The 23406-nt window shown below is 44.0% G+C and overlaps 1 protein-coding gene across 1 annotated transcript in view; it reads left to right on the top strand.

Moving 5' to 3' along the window:
* CACNG2 (calcium voltage-gated channel auxiliary subunit gamma 2) overlaps window positions 1–23406 on the top strand; it is a 118381-nt gene that overhangs the window by 46493 nt on the left and 48482 nt on the right. The gene's annotated exons all lie outside the window — the stretch shown is intronic.

Genomic DNA, 23406 nt, shown 5'->3' with positions numbered 1-23406 from the left:
TCTTCTAAATGAAGATCACTCTGACACTATAACAGGTCTGAATTAAACTAGAACATTTTTATAATGCTAAAGTTAAGACAGCACTTCTTAATGGGTTGTTACATCTGGTTTTTGACTTTTGATTTTTGAAGGGCTTGGCTTTTTCCAGTGTCTCCAAATACACGTAACAATAAGCAGTGTCCTAACGCAGACTTCTTCTAAGTATGGGTTTTAAAATCACAAGAAGAGGGACTTCCCCAGTGGCTCAGTGGTTAAGAATCCGCCTGCCAATGCGGGGACACGGGTTCAAGCCCTGGTCTGGGAAGATCCCACATGTCGCGGAGCAACTAAGCCCATGCACCACAACTACTGAGCCTGCTCTCTAGAGCCCGCGAGCCGCAACTACTGAGCCCGAGTGCCACAACTACTGAAGCCCTCGCGCCTAGAGCCCATGGTCCACAACAAGAGAAGCCACTGCAATGAGAAGCCTGCGCACCGCAGCAAAGAGTAGCTCCCGCTCGCCACAACTAGAGAAAGCCCACGCGCAGCTATGAAGACCCAACGCAGCCAAAAAGAAAATTTTAAAAGTAGAAAATAAAATAAAATAATTTTTTTTAAAAAATCACAAGAAGAAATGGGAACATGCAGAGTAAAGCAAATGCAAATTCACTTCTTAGTACAAACAGATGGAAGAAGAAATGAAAAACGCTCCTGAAAGAGAAAGGTTAACTCTCTTCTGAGAATACAGGGAACATCATTCATATGAGGCAGGTATGAGTTTGGCCCACAGCTTTTGCATGTAAAAAAGCTGCATCACTATATTTGTTCTAAAACAATTAAATGTAACTCTCAACACATGCAAACACACTGTTCTCGGAGCAACCAAAAAAAAAAAAATTCTGACATCTGTCACATTTTTGAGAGGCCTCTTTTCTTTCCCTGTCATCATGTAAGAATCCTTGAGGTCTTATACCATCAAGAACCTCTAAGAAATGGCCTGTAGTCTTCAGGTCATCTCCTTGTCTGGGTCCTCCTGGTCCTGAAGGTGGGCAGCTCCATTGCTTCCACAAGCTTGGATACAGGGGACTGGCCCAAGCTGGAAGTTCAGTGCCAGGGTCCCCCACAAAGCCCAGAGCCTTTAGAGTCTACGAATACCTCTGGCCTCTCCAGGTTGTGTCTCCATGACCTCTCACAGCCCTTGGAGCCCTTCTCATTTTAGATAATGCAGCTCTGTGGTCTCCATAAGCCAAGGCTTGATGCTACCACCTCCAGGACTCAGAAAGGCCAGGTGGGGAGCCTAATGGAGGAAGCATTCCAGGTGGGGACTGCGGGCAGCTGCAACACACAGGCCCCAGCCAAAGCAGCCCCAAGTCAGCTCCAGTCAGCTGACGTACTGCAGGCCCAAAGTTGCTGGATTTTTCAGAAGAAGCCAAATATTCAAATTTTTATGCTAAACCTCTCAGCTTCTCAACGCTAGCAACCCGTCCAAATTTTTTGGAAGGAAGGAAGGAAAGACCATGTGGACCAACTCTGTGCTTGCCAAACAAGGCATCTCTGCATCTCAGCCCAGGCCCTCCAGCATGGGGGCAACATTGCATCTTGGCCCTACAGCCTAATGCCATTGCCCTACCCCTGAGGTGTTTCTGCCTCCTTGGGATGGAGTGTGAAAACCAACTACGCAATGAAGATTCAACCTAAATTAATTGCTCAGCAGGGCATCCTGCCACACGTCACTTGCCCAAGAGCCATTGGAGGGTTTGGAGTGGAAGCATGGCCTAAGCTGACCTGTGTTTTAACATCATGACTCCAGACTCTGAGTTGAGAATTTAAGGAAGGGAGATGATGCCAGTGAGACAGAGGACAAGTAGAGAAACAGAAAGACAAGCTGGGAGGCTATCCCCATCATCCAGCCAAGAGTTGGAGGTGGCTTGCACCAGGGTGGTCCCAGGAGAAGCTGTGAGAAGTGGCCAGATTTGGGGCACATTCTGAAAGTGGAGTTGACAAGACTTGCTGGTCTATTGGAAACAGGGTGTGAATTAGAGAGAGGAGTCGAGGTGACTCCAAGTTTTCTGGCCTGAGCAACCAGAGGGATGGAGCTGCCATTTCCTGAGAGGCAGAAAGCTGGGGGAGGAACAGATGTGGGGCTGGAGGGGATCAGAAGCTCAGTTGAAGACATGTCAAGTTTGCGAACGCTGAAGTGATGATGTTGAGTTGGGAAGGCCCTGAGGTGGGGACAGCAGTAAAATAAGACAAGAACCAACTCACATAGGGCTTGGGAGGTCACAGAGGGGAGCCTGAATGTATTTCTTGGTGAAATCGGAAACCATAGAAGAGTTTTAAGTACCATCTAATTTACTTTCAGAAGATTATGCTGACCACTGAGGTGAGGTTGGGGCAAGAAGGCTCATCGGGAAATCTCTGCAGAGAGGATGGTGATTACTATTAGGACAATAGAATTGGAGAAAAGGAACAGATTTGGGACAAGGTTCGCTGATGAATGGGATATGACTGCTCTTGGAGAGAGGAGAAAGAAGTAAAGGTGAATCCCAGAGGTTCGTCTTGAGCAAATGTGGGGGTAGATGGGGCCATTTACTGAGATGGAAACGGGGAAATTAAAACTTCAGTTGGATGCGGAAATGTTGGATAAGGTGTTACTTGGGCAAAGAAATGATAAAAAGATGTTCACCCAGGGGATCCTGGAGATGGAAGCGTGAAGAGGGAGGAGGGAAAAGACCAGACAGTTTGAGGCAGAGGGAACCACGTGTTTCCAGTGTGGACTTGTTTGGGGCACTCTGAGCAAGGCTGTGCTAGAATATAAGGTATGAACAGTGGACGGCAAGACAAGCTAGAAATGCCAGCAGGAGCCTAATGAAGGAGAGTCGTTTATTTCATGTTACCCAGAGCTATGGGTCATGAGGACACTCTATATCAATGGATCCTTCATTATCTATTTCACCAATAAAAAAAAAATCATCATTGTTCTAATATATGGTACTATATTTTTCTGTTGCTTGATTTGGAAATCATATGGTCTTTTCAAATTTTTTATTTTCATTTCATTATGGGCCTCTTGGACACTTGCCACGACTTGGAATCGTTTTATAAAGGGCTGGGAAAAGAATTGCATCATTTCTCAGGTTGATACCAAGGACTTGCTGATAGTAGAACTGGGTGATGGTGTTACCTGGGTGATGTACACCTTCCCGGCAATTGGAAAATAGACTTTTAGAGCATGTAGATTTCTCCTCTGGATTTTGCTTTATTAGATAAAGATCTTAAATTGATCCCAGAGTTATTCATTCATTCATTCAACAAAATTTTGTAAAACCCAACTTTGTTCCGGGGAGCCTGAGCTCTGGGGATAGAGTGAGGAGCGAACAACTGAGCCGGTTCTTAATCTCATGAAGCTTAAACATACACACACACACACACGCACACACACACACACACACACACACCTACAAACTGTGCTAAGTGTTATGAAGGAAATGTACTGGGGGTTAGGAGAGTCTGTAATCAGAGATTTAGCTAGCTTTAAGGGATGACATGGTAATTAGGTGAAAGGTGAGGAAGAAAAGAAAGTTTTAGGCAGAAGTAACAGCATCTGTAAAGGTCCTGAGGCAGGAGAGCAAACTGAGACAAAGACCAAGAAGGAAGGCGGTGGGGCTAAAGCAAAAAGTAAAGCAAGACTTGTAGAAGGCAAAACCAAGGTAGATGTTTCTTTTTATCCTTAGAGCAATGGGAACCACTGAAAGGTCTTAAGAAAGTGAGTATTGATGTGATAAGCTTTGCATTTTAAACGATCCCTCTGGGAACAGTGCAGATGAAGAGATAAGAAGGAGCAAGAATGAATGAGGGCAGACCTGTGACGAGGCCACTGCAGCTGTGCGGGTGAGGGATGATGGTGGCCTGGACTAGGATGGTGAGTAGAGAGGGAGAAAAGTGGTACGATTTGAGAGGTAAATCAATAAGACTGAATGCAGTTAGGTAAGTGACAGCATCCATGGGAATTTAAAATGAAGATATGCCAGAATCGGGGCTTCCCTGGTGGCGCTAGTGGTTGAGAGTCCGCCTGCCGATGCAGGGGACGCGGGTTCGTGTCCCGGTCCGGGAAGATCCCACATGCCGCGGAGCGGCTGGGCCCGTGAGCCATGGCCGCTGAGCCTGCGCGTCCGGAGCCTGTGCTCCGCAACGGGAGAGGACGCAGCAGTGAGAGGCCCGCGTACCGCAAAATAAATAAATAAAATAAAATAAAAATGCCAGAATCATTTGACTTATTGATCATTTGCAATAAGGCTAATCCACTAGGAACAAAAGCTTTCTGGAGCTATTGTGAGCCAATAGTGACTGGATGGTTTGAATAAACAGCATCGTTGCCTGCCTCCCGCAATCAGACCACCATACCAAAGGCTATAAGAAAATATAAAATGAAGACCCCCCTACCTCATGAAGTAACACCCAGCTCATCTATTCATTTTTTCTTTTGTTTACTATGATTGTGAGAAATCTCATAAGATATAAAAGATTATGGAAGCCCAGAGGAAAGAACACCAAGGCCTGGAGCTGGGAAGGGTGCGGCAGGGGGAAGGAAAAAGTAGGGAAAGCTGATGAGAATCCCAAGCGGAATAAAAAGTCATAACACTGGGAAATCTAGGAGGGGTGGGGTGTGACTGGAGCTCAAACTGTTGAGGAATAAGAAAAGGGCCATTACTCTAGATATGGGTTTTACATTTTATTCATAGAAAAGAGGTAATTATTTGCTCCATGTTACGGACTAAAATAGGCTTCTTAGATTTTATGGGAGTTTACAAAGCAAATATAGCTGATTGCAAATCAATTTTTGTGAGGCTGTGGATAAACTTGGCTGAGGAGCTGCTAATAGCAGCAATGATAGCATTCCTATCTGATTCGGATTTCATCACCACTTGAACAGCTCCCAGACAAAGTCTTATGTTCTTCCCCTGTGTAGTGCTAAATTTTAATTCCAGTGAATTTTCTTTTTGCAGTATGCCAGGATTGATGTCATTATCTCAAACTTGAGTTAGGAAACAGATACCTTAAAGTAAATGGATAAGTTTCATCTAACAGCGGCCAACCATACTTATAAAATAAGTATTTCCCTATAAAACAGAGGGAAATAGATAATAAAGAAAAAAGAAATGCACGTATCACCATGGAAAGATCTTTCTGAGATGTGAGCTTGCTATTAGTCATTTCACACTTCTTTTTTTAATAAAATCAAGCCCAAGCCAAGATTTTTTATTATTTTCAGGATAAGAAGCCCAACACATAATTTTAATCGGTGTTTATGTCTATCCTTAATTCCTTTGTTTCTGCTTTATATTTCTATTTCAACTTAACGTTGCTCCAACTTTAGCATAAATTAATGGGAAGGGTGTTCTATTCAGGAAACACTGACTCTATACAGGAAATTTTATGTCCAAACATGTATTTGGGCTTCTTAGGTTTGGTTACACGTGGTTGCTTCTTATAATGTTTCTTTTCACATTTGTTTTACTGTGGAACTAGGAGTTGAATGAGGGGGAGGGTGCAAAAGTGAACGAAGAAATTCTTTATGTACATTTCCCATTATGAGATTCCTGTAACCCTAGAGATACAATGTTTCCATAAAGTGAGTTAACATCCATAAATGCCAGTCGACAGAACATTATCCACTGCTATCAAGGAAAAAATATATTCTCCCTCCCTCCCTACCCAATAAGTAAATTTTGAAAACAATTACAAGTACCTGTAATGATAACACAGCAACTTGCATTTCTATAGCAACTTTCACTAGAGGATTGCTCAGTGTTTTGCAAACAGAAATTAATTAGACCCCCTAACATCCCCATGAGGGAGCCAAGAGATGTGGGTACGCATTAAACAACGCCCAACACGGACTCGCTGTCATCTCTGGGGTGGGTGAACAGCTGTTGTTTAAAAACTGTATAGCAAACAGAATTCAACATTTTAGAAAATTATTGGAGTCAGAATTCCAAGATGCAACATAAAATTGGATTTGGTGCATGATTTTTGTCTTATGTAAATGTGATAAGGGGCATGAGAGCAAAATATTGTTTTCTATGTCATCTGCCGTCACTGCATCCCCTGAGGCTAGATTTACCTCTTGGCATGAAGTAGCTCTGCCAGGTTTATCATCCCAGAGATGACCCCATTACCAAGCAATTTTGCCTTAAGGAATGTAACAGACTTTCTTAACAAACACATATACAGAACTTTTTTTTTTTTTTTTTTTTGGCCAGGCACTCTTCTAAGTGCTTAGTAACTTATAACTCATTTGATCCTCACAGCAACTCTTTGGGGGATAGTTATTGTTGTTACCATTTTACAGATGAGGAAACTGAGGCATATGACCCAAAGTCACTCAGCCAGTGAATAACAGAGCCAACATAGTCTGGTTCCAGAATCCTTTATGCTACCTCTCAGTGTTGACATCACTTGAAATAAACTTGACCTCTTGAAAACTGGCACATTTTCTCAACTTGGTCATGCAGGTTGTATCTTTTTTCAAGGAGTTTTTTTGTTTGGTTGGTTGGTTTTTTTCCCCCAGTCATATGGTTACCAGTAATAGTGATTCAGAGACAAGAACCCAATCTGAGAAAATAAGCTCAGCTTGCTTCAGCACCCTGGAGAGCGCCTTCCGAGTGTTTCCCCTCCAATACAGCAGCTCTTGGAGGCCTAATGAGGTTCCATGATAACAGGGTGAGCCTGAGTATAGGCAGGAGCCAAGCTAACGGGGATTTTTTTTACTCCGTTTTCTTACTAAGATCATCCCTTTAAGACAACAGAAAATAGGTACAGGATTGTCAGGCCAGTTTAGCCCCGGTCATTTCGAGCCTGGGACCTGACAGCTCTGGTTTTCCCATTCATGGACTATTGGGTTGTCTTGGGCCTAAAAGCTGATGAATTTCATACTTAACATCCAATTTTCCCACTGCATATGGATTTGCTTCTCTCTCTCTCTCTCTCTCTCTCTTTTTTTCCTTTTTTCCTCCCAGATCCCTGGCAGGAGACTATCTTCCCTGGCAAATAGGATTTGCCCAAGGACCATTGATATACTTTTTCAGATTACCCTGCAGGAAAGGCAGTGAAGTATATGGTTAAGAGCATAGGCTCTGAATTTAAACTGCCCAGAAATTTACTTCAGCACTGCCGCTTTCCCATTGTGACTTTGGGCAAGATCCTTAACTATTTTAAGTCCCAGTTTTTACATCTGTAAAATGGGGCTAATAGTGGTCACTGAGTCACAAGCTTGTTCTAAGGCTTACATAAAGTAACATGATTAGATAACAGATTTTATTATGTGAAGAAATAGGGAAAGTAGTGACGTCTCTTTCTAAACAATGAGATTCATGTCACTGACATACTTTCCCACTCTGCCCTGGCTATCAGGGAGCTTTGGGCCAAAGTTCCCACTTGACACTGGCAACTTTTTAGGACCCTATGGACTGCTCATTGGCATTTCTTTTCTTCTCCTCTTTTGCTGACCTTCCCTTCTGACTGACCTGTTCTTTGATCCTGATTCTTGTTGTGATTTTATTGCCGGTGTCATTTCAGGTCACTGCATAAGATGGATAGATAGATGTAGATCATTAGACTATAAGCCCCAAGTGAGCAACGAGTTTTGCCTGCTTTGTTTGTTGCTATACTTGCAAAAGACTAGGACAGTACAAGGCAGTCACATCTGCCTATAACTTCTGCTTAGAGTAATCTTTTTACTTGGATTTCTACAGTCACTAACCCAACAGCATTGCAGTGGTGCTGGGTTAGCTGGCTGATACAACTTCACTAATTATCCATGATTCCAAGAGCCTTTGCCAAGCACACAAGCTGCAGGGGACATTTCGGTGAAGATGCTATATCCACAGTACCGTCTATCTTTCCCCTGTTGTTTAAGGACATAAAATGAGGAAGCAGAGTAGGGGGCTTGTTATGGAAATTCCTCTTTATCAAGGTAACTAACACTGAGATCTCAGCTGATGCAAGCCCCTTCCCTAAAAAGCTAACGGGATTTAACCAATGCAATAGAAACAACAGTAGTAAAATCAGTCACAGCAAAAACTTGCCCTTCTGGCTCAAGAGACCCAGTGTGTGGGCCGAGATGTGCCTTATCTGTGATGGGGAGATTCCCCCGGGAAGCGCTGGCTCCTTCCTTGTGACACAGCCGAAGTCTTCAACACTGTTGCTGTTTGGGACAGATTATTAGGCAACATGAATGCACAGGGGGGCCGAGAGGGGAGAGACATGGTCAAATTCCCATCCACATCACAGCAGCTAACACAGCCTCCAAACCCTCACAAGCTAAATTCAATTCCAATTCAATTAACGTTTCTTGAGTGCTTACTATGGGCCAGGCCAGGGAATTGCTGGATGCAGCAAATTTCCAGGCATTTGGTTTGAACAGTAAGAATTGGAAAAGACGCTCACACATTTCCGCCTCTCCTCCACTTCCTCCCCTTTGTCTGTCAGCCCTGGTCTTAAGATATTAACACACTTCCAAGTTGGAATCAGCTTCCCTTCTGAGTTTTGGAAGGAATCCAGTCTACCCTCTTCTCTCTCTCAGCAGGTATTACACACACAGCAATTCCAACCAGGCAGGGAACGCTTCTCTTTCTCCCCCTTCAGGAAATCTTCCAGTTCTGGTCTTATTACAAGAATCTTGCATTTGAAGTCGCCCTGGGAATAAACACACATTTCTGATAACTCTAAAGATTAAAGCCAATGAAATAAAAATTCATTTTTGAAACATAAACTGTAAATGACCAGGATTTTTCACAGAAATATTGGCACTTTGGTAGAGGCACGGCGGCCCTCAAGTTGACAGTAATTTGCTGCAATATGCTAGGCAGTCCTGAAGTCATTCAATAGAAAAGACATCATCGAATACCACATCTGAATTCTGTTCATATTATTAGAATGAAAAGGGTAATGCAATTCAATTGCCTGGAGAATCATTGTACACACAGACATCAACAGAGCTGGCCAGAGGCAAAACTGCTTAGCGAGTGAAGTTCGTGGAGCCCCTGGCTTGCCTTCCTTTGCCCTCCGAACTCAGGCCTCCCTTTTACAGGAATCCCATGTGAATTTAAATCAATGTGCTGCCCCTCCCATGGGTATTTGTTTTTTTAATGTTCTTTCCAGTTTGATAACGAGGAGATTAAAAACTCTCATTTATCAAACACCTACCATGGACCAGGCACATTTTCACAAACAATGTTAACTCTGGTTGCATATTATGCAATTGTTCATTCAAAAAATACTTACTATTTACACCGAGCCAGACATGCGGTTGGGTACTGGAGATCCAGCAGAGGTAGAAAAGTCAGACCCTCCTCTCATGCATGGGCTCTACACCCTAATGGGAAGAAAGAAGTAATAAAATAACAAATACATAAACATTTGTCAGGGGATGATAAGTGTTATGCAGAAAAATAAAGAAGCGTAGAGGATTTTGACAGAAAGGGAATGCTATACGAGACAGGGTGGCTCTGGAAGGCCTCTCAGAGAAGGTGACACTTGAGCAGAGCCCTCAAAGGGGATGAGTCCATGAGCCATGTTGATATGGGGGCCAAACACCTTCCAGGTTGAGGGAATGGCAAGTCCAAAGACCCTGAGATGCTCAGCATTTCCAAATGGAGGCAAGTGGAAGAGAGCAGAGTAAATAAGGGAAAAATGGAGGGAAGTGGGACAGAAAAGAAGTGGAGGCCGGACATGGAGGTGCTTGTAAGCTAGGATGAGGATTTCACACTGAAGGACATTGGAGGCCACTGGAGGGTCTAAGGAAAGGAGCGACATTCCTTGTCTTGGGTTTTCAGAAGCTCACTCTGGTTGCTGGGTGAAACATAGCTTGTGTGGGAACAAGTGTGGAAACAGAGGCCAATTAAGATAAAGTTGCAGTAACTAAAGCAAGAAATGAAGGCAGCCTGGACAGGAGTGAAGCAGGGAGGTGATTCTAATCAGTGAGACCTTGCCCTCTGATGTGGGGAGGATGGTCCCCATCCTGCAGGTAAGGAGACTGAGGTACAGAAAAAGTAGGCAATTACTCATGGCCAGTTGGTTACTAGCCAAACCAAGTCCTACAGGCTGCCCAGCTGCAGAGGCCTGACTCCCTTTAGTCCGCCACAAGCTTCTCTGTTACCAGGCGATGAAAGGCAATTCTCCTTTGGTGAATAAACTTTATTCAATATAGAGCAGGAAGAGGCAGGATTTGTGGAAGCTGAGGATTTTTCTGGGCCCTTGTAATCTCACTCTAGCCCTTGCTTTAAAAGGGCTCCTCCAAGAGTCAATAATAATACTCAACACTTACCAGGCTATTACTATGGACTTGGCAGTGTTCTATGTGCTTCTCGCTTGTTACTGCACCTATTTCTCACAGCAGCTGCCATAGAGGAACCATCTTCATTCCCATTTTACAGATGAGGAAATGGAGACACAGCTATGTTAACTGATCCAAGGTGATAGAGAGTGGATGTGGACCCTGGCAGTCTGGTTCCCGGTGCCCCCACTCTTGAACATCATACTATTTCTTCCTTGAAGAGGTGTTTACTTTTCAGTACTTTTGTACTGAATTTGGGACTCGGAGACTAAAATTCACGCTACTGATACACATTTGAGCTGACGTCCATTGACATGAGCTCAGGGGTCATTGGAGAGTGTCCAGGCAGGGGTTGAATGCCCCTCCTCAAGAGTGCTGCCAAGGGCTTCCTGTCCAGGGTGAAAGCTGGATGAGGTGGCCTCAAGGCCCCCATCCATCTCCAAGTCGTTGACAAATCTCTCCTCGTGGATCACTGCCTTGTCCATCCTGGGGCACAACTCTTCCAGATGTTGGGAGAGAAGAATTGAGTAGTCATTAATAAAACCACAGCTAAAAAAAAAAAAAAAAAAAAAAAAACCACAGCTGCCAACTCCCAATTTTATTTGATGGATGACAGACATGTTTCTAACCCTTCTTTCTTCCCAGTTTTAAGAGGAAAGGGGTAACTAGAGGTACAGGCTAATACAGGGAGGACAAAGATGGGAACAGGGTTGAGAGTCAGGGAGGAGGAATGGATGGGGGGGAGGGATTCCCAAAAGACAAACTGAACTATTCTGGGAAGGAGAGAGGGAGAGGGAGAAACGGGGGAATGCTGATTCTCAAAATACCACAATCCCAGACTCCCCCAGAATTACCTTTTTTGCTCTCACTCCAAAAACATTTCCTTCTTTATCTACCTTCCCTCAAGAGCATTTACTCATTCATAAGAGCCTCCTTAATCACCCTCCTTAGGTAGAACTGACCAAACTCCTCTTTATGCCACATCCAAGTAATAAAAACAAACAATAATAACAGCAACATTTTCTCTTTATTGAGCTTTGCTTTTACATGCTTTATCTCATTCAATTTAGCGTCAAAACAGCCCTGCAAGATGCATGTGGTTATCTCCATTGCACAACGAGACACTCAGAGCTCAGAGATGTGCCGTCACTTGCCCAAGGTCACACAGTCAACGAGCTGAAGTACCAGTGATCCAAACCTGGAGCAACTTGACTCAGGCCTTTGCCCTCCCATGTTTCCACATCTACCCTAGTCCACCCCCAACTGAGTTACTGGAGGGATGACACTTTTTCTCATTCCCTTTTGTATCCTCAGCGCCCAGTTGGTACTAAGTAAATACTGATGGAGATGACGCACAGATGAATAAATGGATGAAAACGGAGTTACAGTGAACTGGCTTCTAAAATATGCTCATATGTACTTACATTGTCAGAGACAATGCCAACAGCTTTTGAAAACCATTTATTCATTCAACAAATTTGAAAAGTGCTTATTGGAAATCTACTACATACTGGGCTGATGAGATTGTGGGGAACAGAACCATCCAGGTCTCTAATGTTGAGTTGCTCATAAAGTAAAGGGGGAGAAAGACCAAAGACAAGCTAACAGCCAATGATGTCACAAAGGAAAAACTACTTGCAAATTGATAAAGGGAGAGTACAGGATACTAAGGACAGGGCTATGGTTAGACAGGGACATTCTCTGAGTAAGAAATACTTAAGGCTGAGTAAAAGTCATCCAGGGCATATTTGAAGGTCCTAAGACAGGACTAAGAGATTAAAGCCTTCCAGAAAGTACAGGAAGACCAGTGTGGACAGAGCCAAGAGTAGAGGAGATGGAAGGAGACAGAGAAAGAGACACAGGCAGGGCCTTGTCGGCCTCATTAAATATCTTGGATTCCAGCAAAATGGCGATGGGAACCCTTTGAGGAGTGTGAAGCAAAGACGTGACATCTTCAAATCTGATCCTGCTATGTGGGTGTGGGAAGCAGAGAGACTGGTTAAAAGGCTATTTTAGGGGCTTCCCTGGTGGCGCGGTGGTTGAGGGTCCGCCTGCCGATGCAAGGGACGCGGGTTCGTGCCCCTGTCCAGGCGGATCCCATGTGCCGCGGAGCGGCTGGGCCCGTGAGCCATGGCCGCTGAGCCTGCGCATCCAGAGCCTGTGCTCCGCAACGGGAGAGGCCACAGCAGTGAGAGGCCCGCGTACCGCAAAAAAAAAAAAAAAAAGTCTATTTTAGTCATGCAGATAGGAACCACTGGGGCCTGGCGTAGTGAAGAGAAATGGGTGGGTTGGAGATCTCCTTCGGAAGCAGAATATTGAGCACACAAGACAATATTTACACAACTTGGTCACTTCCATGATGTAGTAAAGGACCCACGGTGTACTAAAGGCAGTGTGGACTTAGGAAACAGACAAGATTCTAATCCACCGTCTATCTTTTATTGTTATGTGGTTGTAGGCAGGGCATTGAACCTCTTGGACCCTCAGTTTCCCCAACTGGAAAATGAGGATATTCTGGAGAAAACTCTAATTCAAAAAGATACATGCACCCCAATGTTCATAGAAGCACTAGTAACAATAGCCAAGAATGGAAACAACCTAAGTGTCCATGGACAGATGAATGGATAAAGATGTGGGATATATACAATGGAATACTACTCAGCCATAAAAAGGAACGAAATAACGCCATTTGCAGCAACATGGATGGACCTAGAGATTATCATACTAAGTGAAGTAAGTCAGACAGAGAAAGACAAATATTATATAATATCACTTATATGTGGAATCTTAAAAAAAAGATACAAATGAATTTATTTGCAAAACAGAAACAGATTCACAGACATAGAAAATAAGCTTATGGTTACCAAAGGGGAAGGGGGAAGGGATACATTAGGAGTTTGGGATTAACATATACACACTACTATATATAAAATAGATAACCAACAAGACCTACTGCATAGCACAGAGAACTATACTCAGTATCTTGTAATAACAAATAATGAAAAAGAATAGATTTCTTAACTCTTTTTTATTTTTTAAAGATTTATTTATTTATTTATTTTATTTTTGGCTGCCTTGGGTCTTGGTTGTGGCACGTGGGATCTTTGTTGAGGCATGTGGGGTCTTTTGTTGAGGCGCGCGGGCTTCTCTCTAGTTGTGGCGTGCCGGTTTTCTCTTCTCTAGTTGTGGCGCGCAGGCTCCAGGGCGCGTGGGCTCTGTAGTTTGTGGCACGTGGGCTCTCTATCTGAGGAGCGCGAGCTCAGTATTTGTGGCGCGCAGGCTTAGTTGCCCCGCGGCATGTGGGATCTTAGGTCCCTGACCAGGGATCGAACCCATTTCCCCTGCATTGTAAGGCGGATTCTTTACCACTAGACCACCAAGGAAGTCCCTAGATTTTTATATATATATATAAAACTGAATCACTTTGTTGTACACCAGACACTAACACAACATTGTAAATCAACTACACTTCAATTAAAAATAAAAAAATAGAAAGGAAGAAAATGAGGATAAGAGAACGAGCATCCGGAGAATGCCGTCATTAAATGAGACATGTGACAGTGCAGAATGTGGTGACCCTCCCCCAAAAAACAAGCATCCCTTTGCCACCTCCAGATACTGGTAGTCTGACTTCCCAACTGCCCTCCTTGATTATTGGGCTCTACTGCCCCAGTAAATCTTTTTAAAGAAAGAATTAATCCCTGTATACTCCATGCCAAAGAGAAAATGCAGGGTGGCCTTGCATCAGCCTGCCAACCTCATGCCACTAATACTTGTCACTGACCACAGTCTCTCATTGCCTTAGCGGTAACTCAATTACCAGTTCCTGGGCACCTTCAGGCACAAAGCCTCTCCCGTGGGTCCTCATTGTTTTCCTGAGAAGCCCAGGTCACAAGTCAATTTCTTGGCCCTAATGAGAGCTTTTCAACACCTGACAGTAGCTATTGAGCATGTGCTAAGTGCAGCCTTAAGGCCATCCAGGCTGCCTCGCAAGACGGAGGTCCTGGCCAGCCAGGGGGTGTGCAACAGGGGCTCTGGCATCAGAGCCTCACACAGCAGATGTCGACACCTTCAGTGGTGACCCAATTATGATGTTAGCGCCCTGGACATTAATCCCTGGGTCCTTGCCAGCCAGGACATGCTCGCTTTAATAACACAAGTCCTTTGTGGGGATCAAGGAAGGGTCTTGGGAAAGCCATGCTTTCAACTGCTCAGATTCAAAGCCCTATTTCTCCTCTGCATCATATTCAAGGCCTGAGTCAATGCCCAAGGATTTCAGCAGCATGAATGCCGGCCCCAGCCACCACAGGACAGTCAGCAAGGATCGTTATTGCAACGGAGACCCAGAAAATTAAATGTCTTACTCAAGGAAATAAAACACATTCGCAGGAGTTCCCTGAATACAAATTTGCTTTCCCAATACCGGGTTTTTGAAATGTGTTAAGTAAGTGGTAAGTTCCACAGAGTAGGGGAAATAACAGAGGGTCTGGCACATCATAAATATTTTTGGCATAAATGACCAGCCCTGATTCAAATTCAATATCAGAATTATGCTCTACGGCTTGACACTGAGTTGTATAAAGGTTGAATATCCACTCTGTATTATCAATGATGAGTGTGTTTTTTTTTAATTTCTGGCTCCTTACCACCCAGAACTCCCTGAGCCACCTTTTTTTTTGCCCGTATAAGCTACGAAGCAGGTCCCAAAGGAACCTGACCTAGATGCAAGACCATGGACAGCATTTTTGAAGTCATTGAGTCTATGAGATCTGGAAGATACGTAGACATGAACCCGGCAAGGGTGCATTTGGAGGCAGAGGAGTGGGTTTGGAAAGTGAATTCTGAGCAGAGAGAACAGCTGTCCCATATCCTGTGGCTAGATTGTGGAGAAGGAGGTAGAGAAGAATAGAAAGGGTGGAGAGACAGGCAAGGCTCAGACAATGAGGTTATCAGTGGGCCGTATGAAGAACCTTGGTCTTTATTCTAAAAGCAGTGGGAAGTCATTGTGGAGTTTGGGGAGGTGGGGTTGAGGAGCAGCAGAAGTGACATGATCAGATGTGACCTTGAACAGACTGAAAAGGAACCTAGTTTGCAGATGGGAAGCTAAGCCACAGTCCAGGTGAAAGGAGATGGCAGCTTTGACCAAGGAGGTAACAGCAGAGATGAAGAGAAGAATATGGATTTAAAAGATATTTAGGACCTAACAGATTAGATAGGAGACAAGAGAGAGAAATGATGATCAAGGATGATTCCCAGAATCCTGACTCTCACTACCAGAGATGGTGAGGCAGGAGATGCTGGAAGAGGGGCAAGTTGGAGGGGGGGGAAGGGGTGTGAGTCATAAGCTCAGGTCTGGGAACACTGAGTATGAGGTGTCTTTGAGACATCCAAATAAACACAGCCTGTAGGCAGCTAGAGACATCGGACTGGAGTTTGGAGAAATCAGGGCCAAAGTCATAATGCAGCGGCCATTCTGTGCAGGTGGTAGCTTAAACCGTGCACTCTGATGAGATTTCCTAGGGACAGATTACATCTGAAGAGTGTGCCCTGATTTACTTAAGCATTCTCCCCGTATTGAACATCTGGGTTGTTTCTGATCATTTGACATTATAAGTATCCTAGTAATGAGCATCCTTGTCCTAATTTATAGCTTTCTCCATATTCTAGGTTAATTTTCTAAATAGCCTTCCTTGCTAACATGGTTAACAATGGATAACTGCTAAAAGAATGAATATATCATGGGTTCAAAATGAAACAGAGATTCTTTTTTGATTGCTCACTCTTTGTGGCAACGTATGTAACTGCTCTCTTCTGATATTGATGATCTATTGTCTTCCCTAACCAGCCCAACCAAAGGGACCTTCTTTCTCTGAATTCTAATGATTGATACTAGAGACACTCCCTCCATTCTTGTCCTTCAGAGGCTCCATATTTTAGGATACAGAAACACATGAAAGATAATTGTCTTCCCCATTGTAGGTATCTGGAACTAGAGATCTGGGACTATATTTTACACTCCTTATATCTCCTTGGGGTCTAGCAAAACCCTCACAGGGTCGATGTGTGATGACTACCGTAGATTAACTAGGCAAGAGGATGGTAAGAACCAATAGCTATTAAACCCCTGCTACATACCAAGACATTCTGGGAGCCTTAAACAAAATATATATCAACCCCCCCCCAAAAAAAATCTTTATCCCCATTTTACAAAGGTATTAGGGTAATGGTATCTGATATAACAACTAAACACTCAAATCCCAGTGGCTTAATACATGGAAGTCTATTTCTCACTTGCATTTGTTTTTCACTCTGAAAGTCCAAAACAGACAGCTCTCCTCCAAGCACTGATTCAGAGACATATGCCTTTCCACCTGTGGTTCCACCATTTTCAGCACACGGCTTCTGAAGGCACCAGGCTCCTCTGCCTCAAACAAGAAGGGGAAGGAGAATGGCAGATGGCCCGGGAGAGGTTCTTATGGTCTAGGCTTGGAAGTGACACACATCACATTCGTCACATCCTACTGGCCAGAGCTCAGCCATGGGATCATGCCTAACCACAAGGAGGGCTGAGAATTGCAGTCAGGCTGAGTGCTAGGCTACAGGCAAACCAGATTTGGGTGATCGTAGCAGTCTCTGCCATGTGATGATAGAAACCAAAGTCCAGAGATGCTAAAGTAACTTACCTGATGATACTCAGTCTATACACAAGAGAGCTAGGTTTCAAACCGCAGTCTGTATAACTCCAAAGTTCATGCTTTCTCTACCATGTCCTACTGATTGACAGCAACAATTGGGGTGCTGTCCTTCCAGGGCCTCTAAGATGCGTCTGTTTGACTCACCTTGGCAATTGTTTGATTTCACATAAAACGCAACTTCAAATGGCAGTGAGAGTGACAGATTCACCCTAAACCCAATTTTCAGGGGTATTTTGCAGATTCAACTTCTGTTACTTCCAAATGTGTTACTGGTGTCCTCCTTCAGCAGTCAGTCAACTCGCTGACATGCCCTCACATTAAATAGGAATATATCCCCGTTCCGAAGCCTTTGCCTTATAAACTTGACATATTCACATGCTATGGCTCTTATCGTGAGTAAATTAAAGCTCTTAAAGTGTCAGAATGTTTTTGTTTCATTTGACATTCACCATAGGTCAAAATGTCTCCAAAACAGAGGTGCCTCAATGGCTGTCTAACCATATCGCTCAGGATGGCTTTTCAGGAAGTCTAGGACATCCAGGAGTGTGGTGATCTGAGGCTCCTTAGCATCAGTAATTCTGTGTGGATCTTTTCCCATGTAAGCAAATTACAGAGCATCCACTGGGCTACAGATCCTGGGCTAGGGAAACCGAAAGGGATCTTGGGAAGTCACTGGCTCTCCCTCTTGCTTTAAACCATAGAATCTTAAAGTTGGGAAAAATAATGACATTAGTAATAACAGTAGCTGTAACCCTCAATGAATGCATTCATTCAATAAATATGTATTGAGAACTCACTTTGTGCTAAACACAGTTGTAGAAACTGGAGATAGAACTGTGGATAAAACAAGATCCCTGTTCTAATGGTGTAAATGCACAAATAAATATATAATGCATTGAATGGTGCTGAGCGCTATGGAGATGAATTAAGGCGAGAGGATGAAAACTGATAAGGTGTGGGTGTTCTGGGGTTATACGGGGTGGCTAGGGACAGTTTCTCTGAAACAATGACATTTGAACAAAGACCTGAAAGAAGTAGGGTTGTGACACTCTAGGTAGAGGGGATAGTAAGTGAAGAGGCTTGAAGGGAGAGTGTACTTGGCATTTTCCAGGAACAGTAAGGAGACCAGGTGACCTGGGAGAGTGGTAGGAGAGGTGCCAGATAAGATTGGGGAGGGGGAAAGATTGGGTAAAGGCTTATAGCCCATGATAACAATGTTGGGCTTTCTACTTGAACTGGGATAAGGAGACTTGAGGCACTCCATGGTTCAGGGAAGATAGGAAGAAGCAGCAAAGATCCTGAGAAGGAGTAGCCAGTGAGGTAGGAAGACAGCCAAGCAAGGGAGTGCCCGAAGGCACTGAAGAAATTCAAGGAGAGAGTGGTCAACCAGATCAAACGCCACTGATTGGTCAAGTAAGGTAGGACAGAGAATAACCATCAGATCCGACAAGCAGAGGTTGCTGGAGATGAAGGCCTGATGGGGGGAGAGATGAAGAGAGAATAGGAGAAGAAAGAAGCTCTCTCTCTCTCTCTCTCTCTCTTTCCCTCCCTTATTCCCTTCCTTTCTTACCCGTACCATTTTCTGGGCACAGTACAGGATTTTTATGAGTTTCCCAATTTCATTCACAGGACCACTTTTTTTTTCCTCCATTTTACAAATGAGACTCGGGGAGACAATGCAGCTCCAAAGTGTGAAAGCTGGACTTGACCTTCATGTGTGCCAGACCCCACAGCTCCCGTCTTTGTCCTCTGGGCTTAGCCAAATCCCTTAGAGGTCGTCTGGGACAACCACCGCAACATGAATGCCCACTTTTTAAAAATCTCAGAAAATAGGTCATTCAGCTTCTCTCTGAACAGTGTCTGAATCATTTTAATGATTAGCATCTCTCTTCTGTATTTTTAATAAAAGAGGTTCCATAAGCCACCTCTGTACACTACCACACCATGGAATGTGTTCTTCAAGTACATTCTTCCTTTCATTACTCCACCTCCTTCCTTGTTTTAAAAAAAAGAATAAAACAGTCTGATTTGGGTAGGAAAACCGTCCTATTAATAGCAACTCTCAGAACAGTGTGAGCATTAGAGTTCTTCGTCTATCTCAGACCACAGCCTGATCTCCAGGTCTAGACAGAAAGCCCATGTGCCTGCTGGAAATCTCCACTTGGATGTCCCACTGCCCCTTGTATCAGTTTAGATGCTCTGAGCTGCAAGTAAGAGAAAACACAACTCGAACTGGCTTCACAATATGGAAACGGACCGCTCACATAACTGGGTCGCTCCAGCCCATTTGCCTGTTTCTCCCAACATCCTCAGGGTGATAGTGAGACAGCTACAGGGACTTAGGGCTACACATCCTCAAAGGACAACACCCAGAGGACCAAAGAGAGTCACTTTCAGGTGCTTTCAGGGTAAAAGCAAGGAAGTTGCTTTCCCAGAAGCACCCAGAAAACCTCTCCTCCTATCTCAGTGGTCCAAGTCAGTCACATGACTGCTTTCATGTTAATCATTGGCCAGTGGTGGGTCACCTGCCTAAACACAAGAACCATCCCTGGAGCTGAGGGTGTGGTCAGCTTCCCCTGAAGGATATGACTGTACAGAGGAAGGGGAGGGACGCAGTTGTGAACAAAGTCAGCATTCAGCGGGGAAGGAGGAAGGGCCGATACTAGGGGAGCAGCACGCTGTCTCGATTACACTGGAGTCCGTAACTGCGCTCTTCTCCTCCTCAACCTTCCCCATGCTCTACTCTGCATTGCAGTGAACGGAGACACCATCTGTGAACTTAGAAACCTAGAAAATAAGACTTCACCCCCTCCCTCATCTCACACATGTAATGAGTCACTACGTCCTGCACCTTCCACCCACTACATAGCTCAAGAATCTGCCCATTTCTATCCAGTCCATCTTACTTCAGGCTATCAACTCTGCCTGGGCTGTTACAACAGCATCTTAACTGGTCTCGTAGATCCTAAAATGTTTGTTATCCACCCCCATCAAAATCCAAACAAGACAAAACCAAGTTTCTCTTGCCCACCCCTATAAATGGCCACCATCTACTTGCTGCTCAGGCAAAAATCCTAGGCGTTATCCTCGATTCCTCTGTTTCCCTCTCCCATCCCATCTGATCCTTCCATGGATAATGTTGATTCTACCTCCTGAACAGAATCCCAAACTGTCATCTTCTGTCCATGTCCACAGCTACCACCCCAGCCCAGGCCGCCATGACTTCTCACTGGTTCTATCACAGTAGCTGAGCAACTGTTCTAGCTACCCACTCCCACCCCTTACAAACAAGTCTTAAATTCCTCATCAGGGCCCACAGGCATTCCATGATCTGACCCCTGCTCACCTCTTTGACCACATCACCTCCTTCCACCGTCCCCGTCACTCACAGCCCTATCTTCTGGTCCTTGACGACACCAAGCTTATTCCTACCCAAAAGCCCTTACACTTGCCGTGTTCTCCACCTGCAGCGTTCTCCCCCAGGTCTTTGCATTGCTGACTCAGTGTTGCATCTGAGCCTCTCACGGGGCCAACAGGATCCTTGGAAGGTGACCTTCCATGGCATGGAAGGTCATCTCTCTGAGATGACTTCTCTGGCCCCCTACATGCCCACTGTGCCCTAAGGTCACCTTATACTTTCTTATATGCGTCACAACCCATCACTATTTGAAAGCCTCTTCTTGGTTGATTTGTTCGCTTACTTGTTCATTGCCTGTTCTCCTAGAATATAAGCTCCCTGAAGGCAGAGACATCATCTCTCTTGTTCACTTAGTTCTTGGGACAGTGCCTGGAACACAGTAAGAGCTCAATATACGTGTTGAATGAATGAATGAACACATGGTTATTCTGCCTGTCTGGCTTATATGCTTATCACCCGGCCCCCTTTACCTGCCTAACTCCTTCACATCCTTCAGACTCAGCGCTGCCAATCATCAGTTTGCGCGCAGGCACGTGCGCACACACACGCGCGTGTGCACACACACACATACATACACAGAGTTGCCTGTCTTCCATCTCCCACAATAATAGGCAGCATTTGCCCCTATCACCGTGTATAACACCCTGAATTATAGCTACGGCTCCTCCCCCAGCGCTCCAGGCTCCTTGGGGATGGGTCCTTCCACTCGGCATCTCCATCACCCAGTTCACAGCCATCACAGAGACGGCACTCAGTGACTATCCAGTAAATGAGTGAAAGAATGTATTCTTCACTGATAGGGCTTTGATTATTCCTTAAGAGATAAAATTAGACCCGTGTTACTCAGTTCTCTCAATCAGCCTCCAAGTTTGAGATTTGGGAGGCATCTTCAATTTCCTCCCAATATCCCTTTAAGTCTATACTCTTGCTGTAACAGGCTAACACTTCTCTGAATTATTTGGGAACTGGAGCCTCCCTCGACATTGTATTTCTGATTGGCTGCTATTTGTTTTGACAGCTGTCGGAATTTTTTATTTAGACCGAGCTCTCTCTGGGGTTTGGTTTACTGGATCCTCTCAATTTAACACCTAGAAAGAAGAGAAAATGACTTAACTGTAAATCGTTTTTTATTGAACATGTACCATAAAACAGGCCTTCTTTCACCTCTCCACTCTCTCCCGAGACTTAAGGATCCTTGGTTTTTATTGTTGTCTTTACCACTCATTTGGAAAGGACAGAGCAGTGGGAGGCTAGAGGGGCTTATTAGCTCCACCCAGGAGGGACTGGGGCTCCCAATCTCCCTGCCAGTGGACCCAAACAGAGGGAGATTTCAAGGGAGTTCTTGACAGTTTCTTACCAGAAACATATACCAAGCTGAGGGAATGTACTATATGACACACATCCACAGAGCCAAAATTACAGGCCATTTTCTCCTACCTGTCTCTTCTGTTTGATTTCCGGCAGATGTCCATGGGCAAAACCATCAGTTTCCAATAGGAAACTGGGGTGTCTACAGAGAGAAACTTTTTAAAAAATTTTTTTCTTTACCTTTAAAATGTTTTGGCTGCTCTGCATGGCATGCGGGATCTAAGTTCCCGGACCAGGGATCGAACCCGCGCCCCCTGCAGTGGAAGTGCAGAGTTTTAATCACTGGACCGCCAGGGAAATCACGAGAGAAACTTTTTCTTGCTCATTTTAACTGGTGTTTCCACTCATAAGAGATGGTGCAGAGTTGAGGCATTTGCAGGAAAGAAGTATTTCGCAAACTCAAATATCCTCTCTGCCAGTTCCTCCACCCCAGCCCCCAATACCCATCCAGACTAGAACGTTGATTAAGGTCAATGGGAAATTGCTTAATGCTCAGCTGCATTTTGTCGCCACGCATTCAAGTCACTGTGTATTTCGAAAATATCTCAGTCCCAAACGTCTATCTTTTTTTAAAATAACATGTATTATTCTTTGTCGAAGCAAAACATGTTCATTACAAAACTTTAGTAAATACAGAAAAATATAAAGAAGACAATTAAAATAATTCACCCAGAAATAAACATTGATAACACTTCAGGAAAAATACTGAATTTCTATGTCTTTTTTTCTGTGAATGAGATATCTCCTTTTATTAAGGTATAATGGATGTACAATATTAGATAAGTTTCAGGTGTACAACATAGTACTTCACAATTTTTGAAGGTTATATTCCATTATAGTTATTATCACATGTTGGCTGTATTCCCTGTGTTGTACAATACATCCTTGTAGCTTATTTATTTTATACATAGTAGTTTGTACCTCTTAATTCCTACCCCTATCTTGCCCCTCCCCACTTCCCTCTCCCCACTGGTAACCACTAGTTTGTTCTCTACTGTAGATACGTATCTTAAGCAAGACTCAGATCACAATGGGTACATAATTCTATGTTCTCTTTTTTTTTAATATCATATCAAAACTTTTCCCATCTCCTTAATCTTTGAAAACATGACTTTTAATGGGCTAATTTTCTTTTGTTAGCTTTACAATTCTTCTTAGATAAAATAAACCCAAAGAAGTTATCAGGTGAAAACAAGCTGGCTATCCCAAAGTGACAAGTGAGTTTAAAATTTGAAAATCAGAGTTATTCATGTTAACTATTTTCTGGAGACCTCCATGGCAACTCACCAATAGGCAAGACCAAGGTGAGTTTAAGGTAGCTAAACCTGGGAATGTAGAACTCAAAGTCCAGCCATGGGTCACAGATATCTCCAGATTTGGGGATAATAGGCTGTTTTCACTTTCTTTTTTATTCCTTTCTGTACAGACTAAATTTGTTACCACAAGCATGCCTTGCTTTTAAAACCAGAAATAAACCATAATGCTATTTTCATTTTGGAAATAGACAACACCTAATTATATATTTACCCTGGTTCTCTCATCCTCATTCTCTCTCTCTACACACACACACACACACACACACACACACACACACACACACACACACACAC

This window comes from Monodon monoceros, unplaced genomic scaffold (assembly GCF_005190385.1).
Source record: "Monodon monoceros isolate NGI ecotype Baffin Bay Population unplaced genomic scaffold, NGI_Narwhal_1 Super_Scaffold_6, whole genome shotgun sequence".
Classification (NCBI taxonomy): Eukaryota; Metazoa; Chordata; class Mammalia; order Artiodactyla; family Monodontidae; genus Monodon; species Monodon monoceros.
This window is presented reverse-complemented; position numbering and strand designations above follow the sequence as displayed.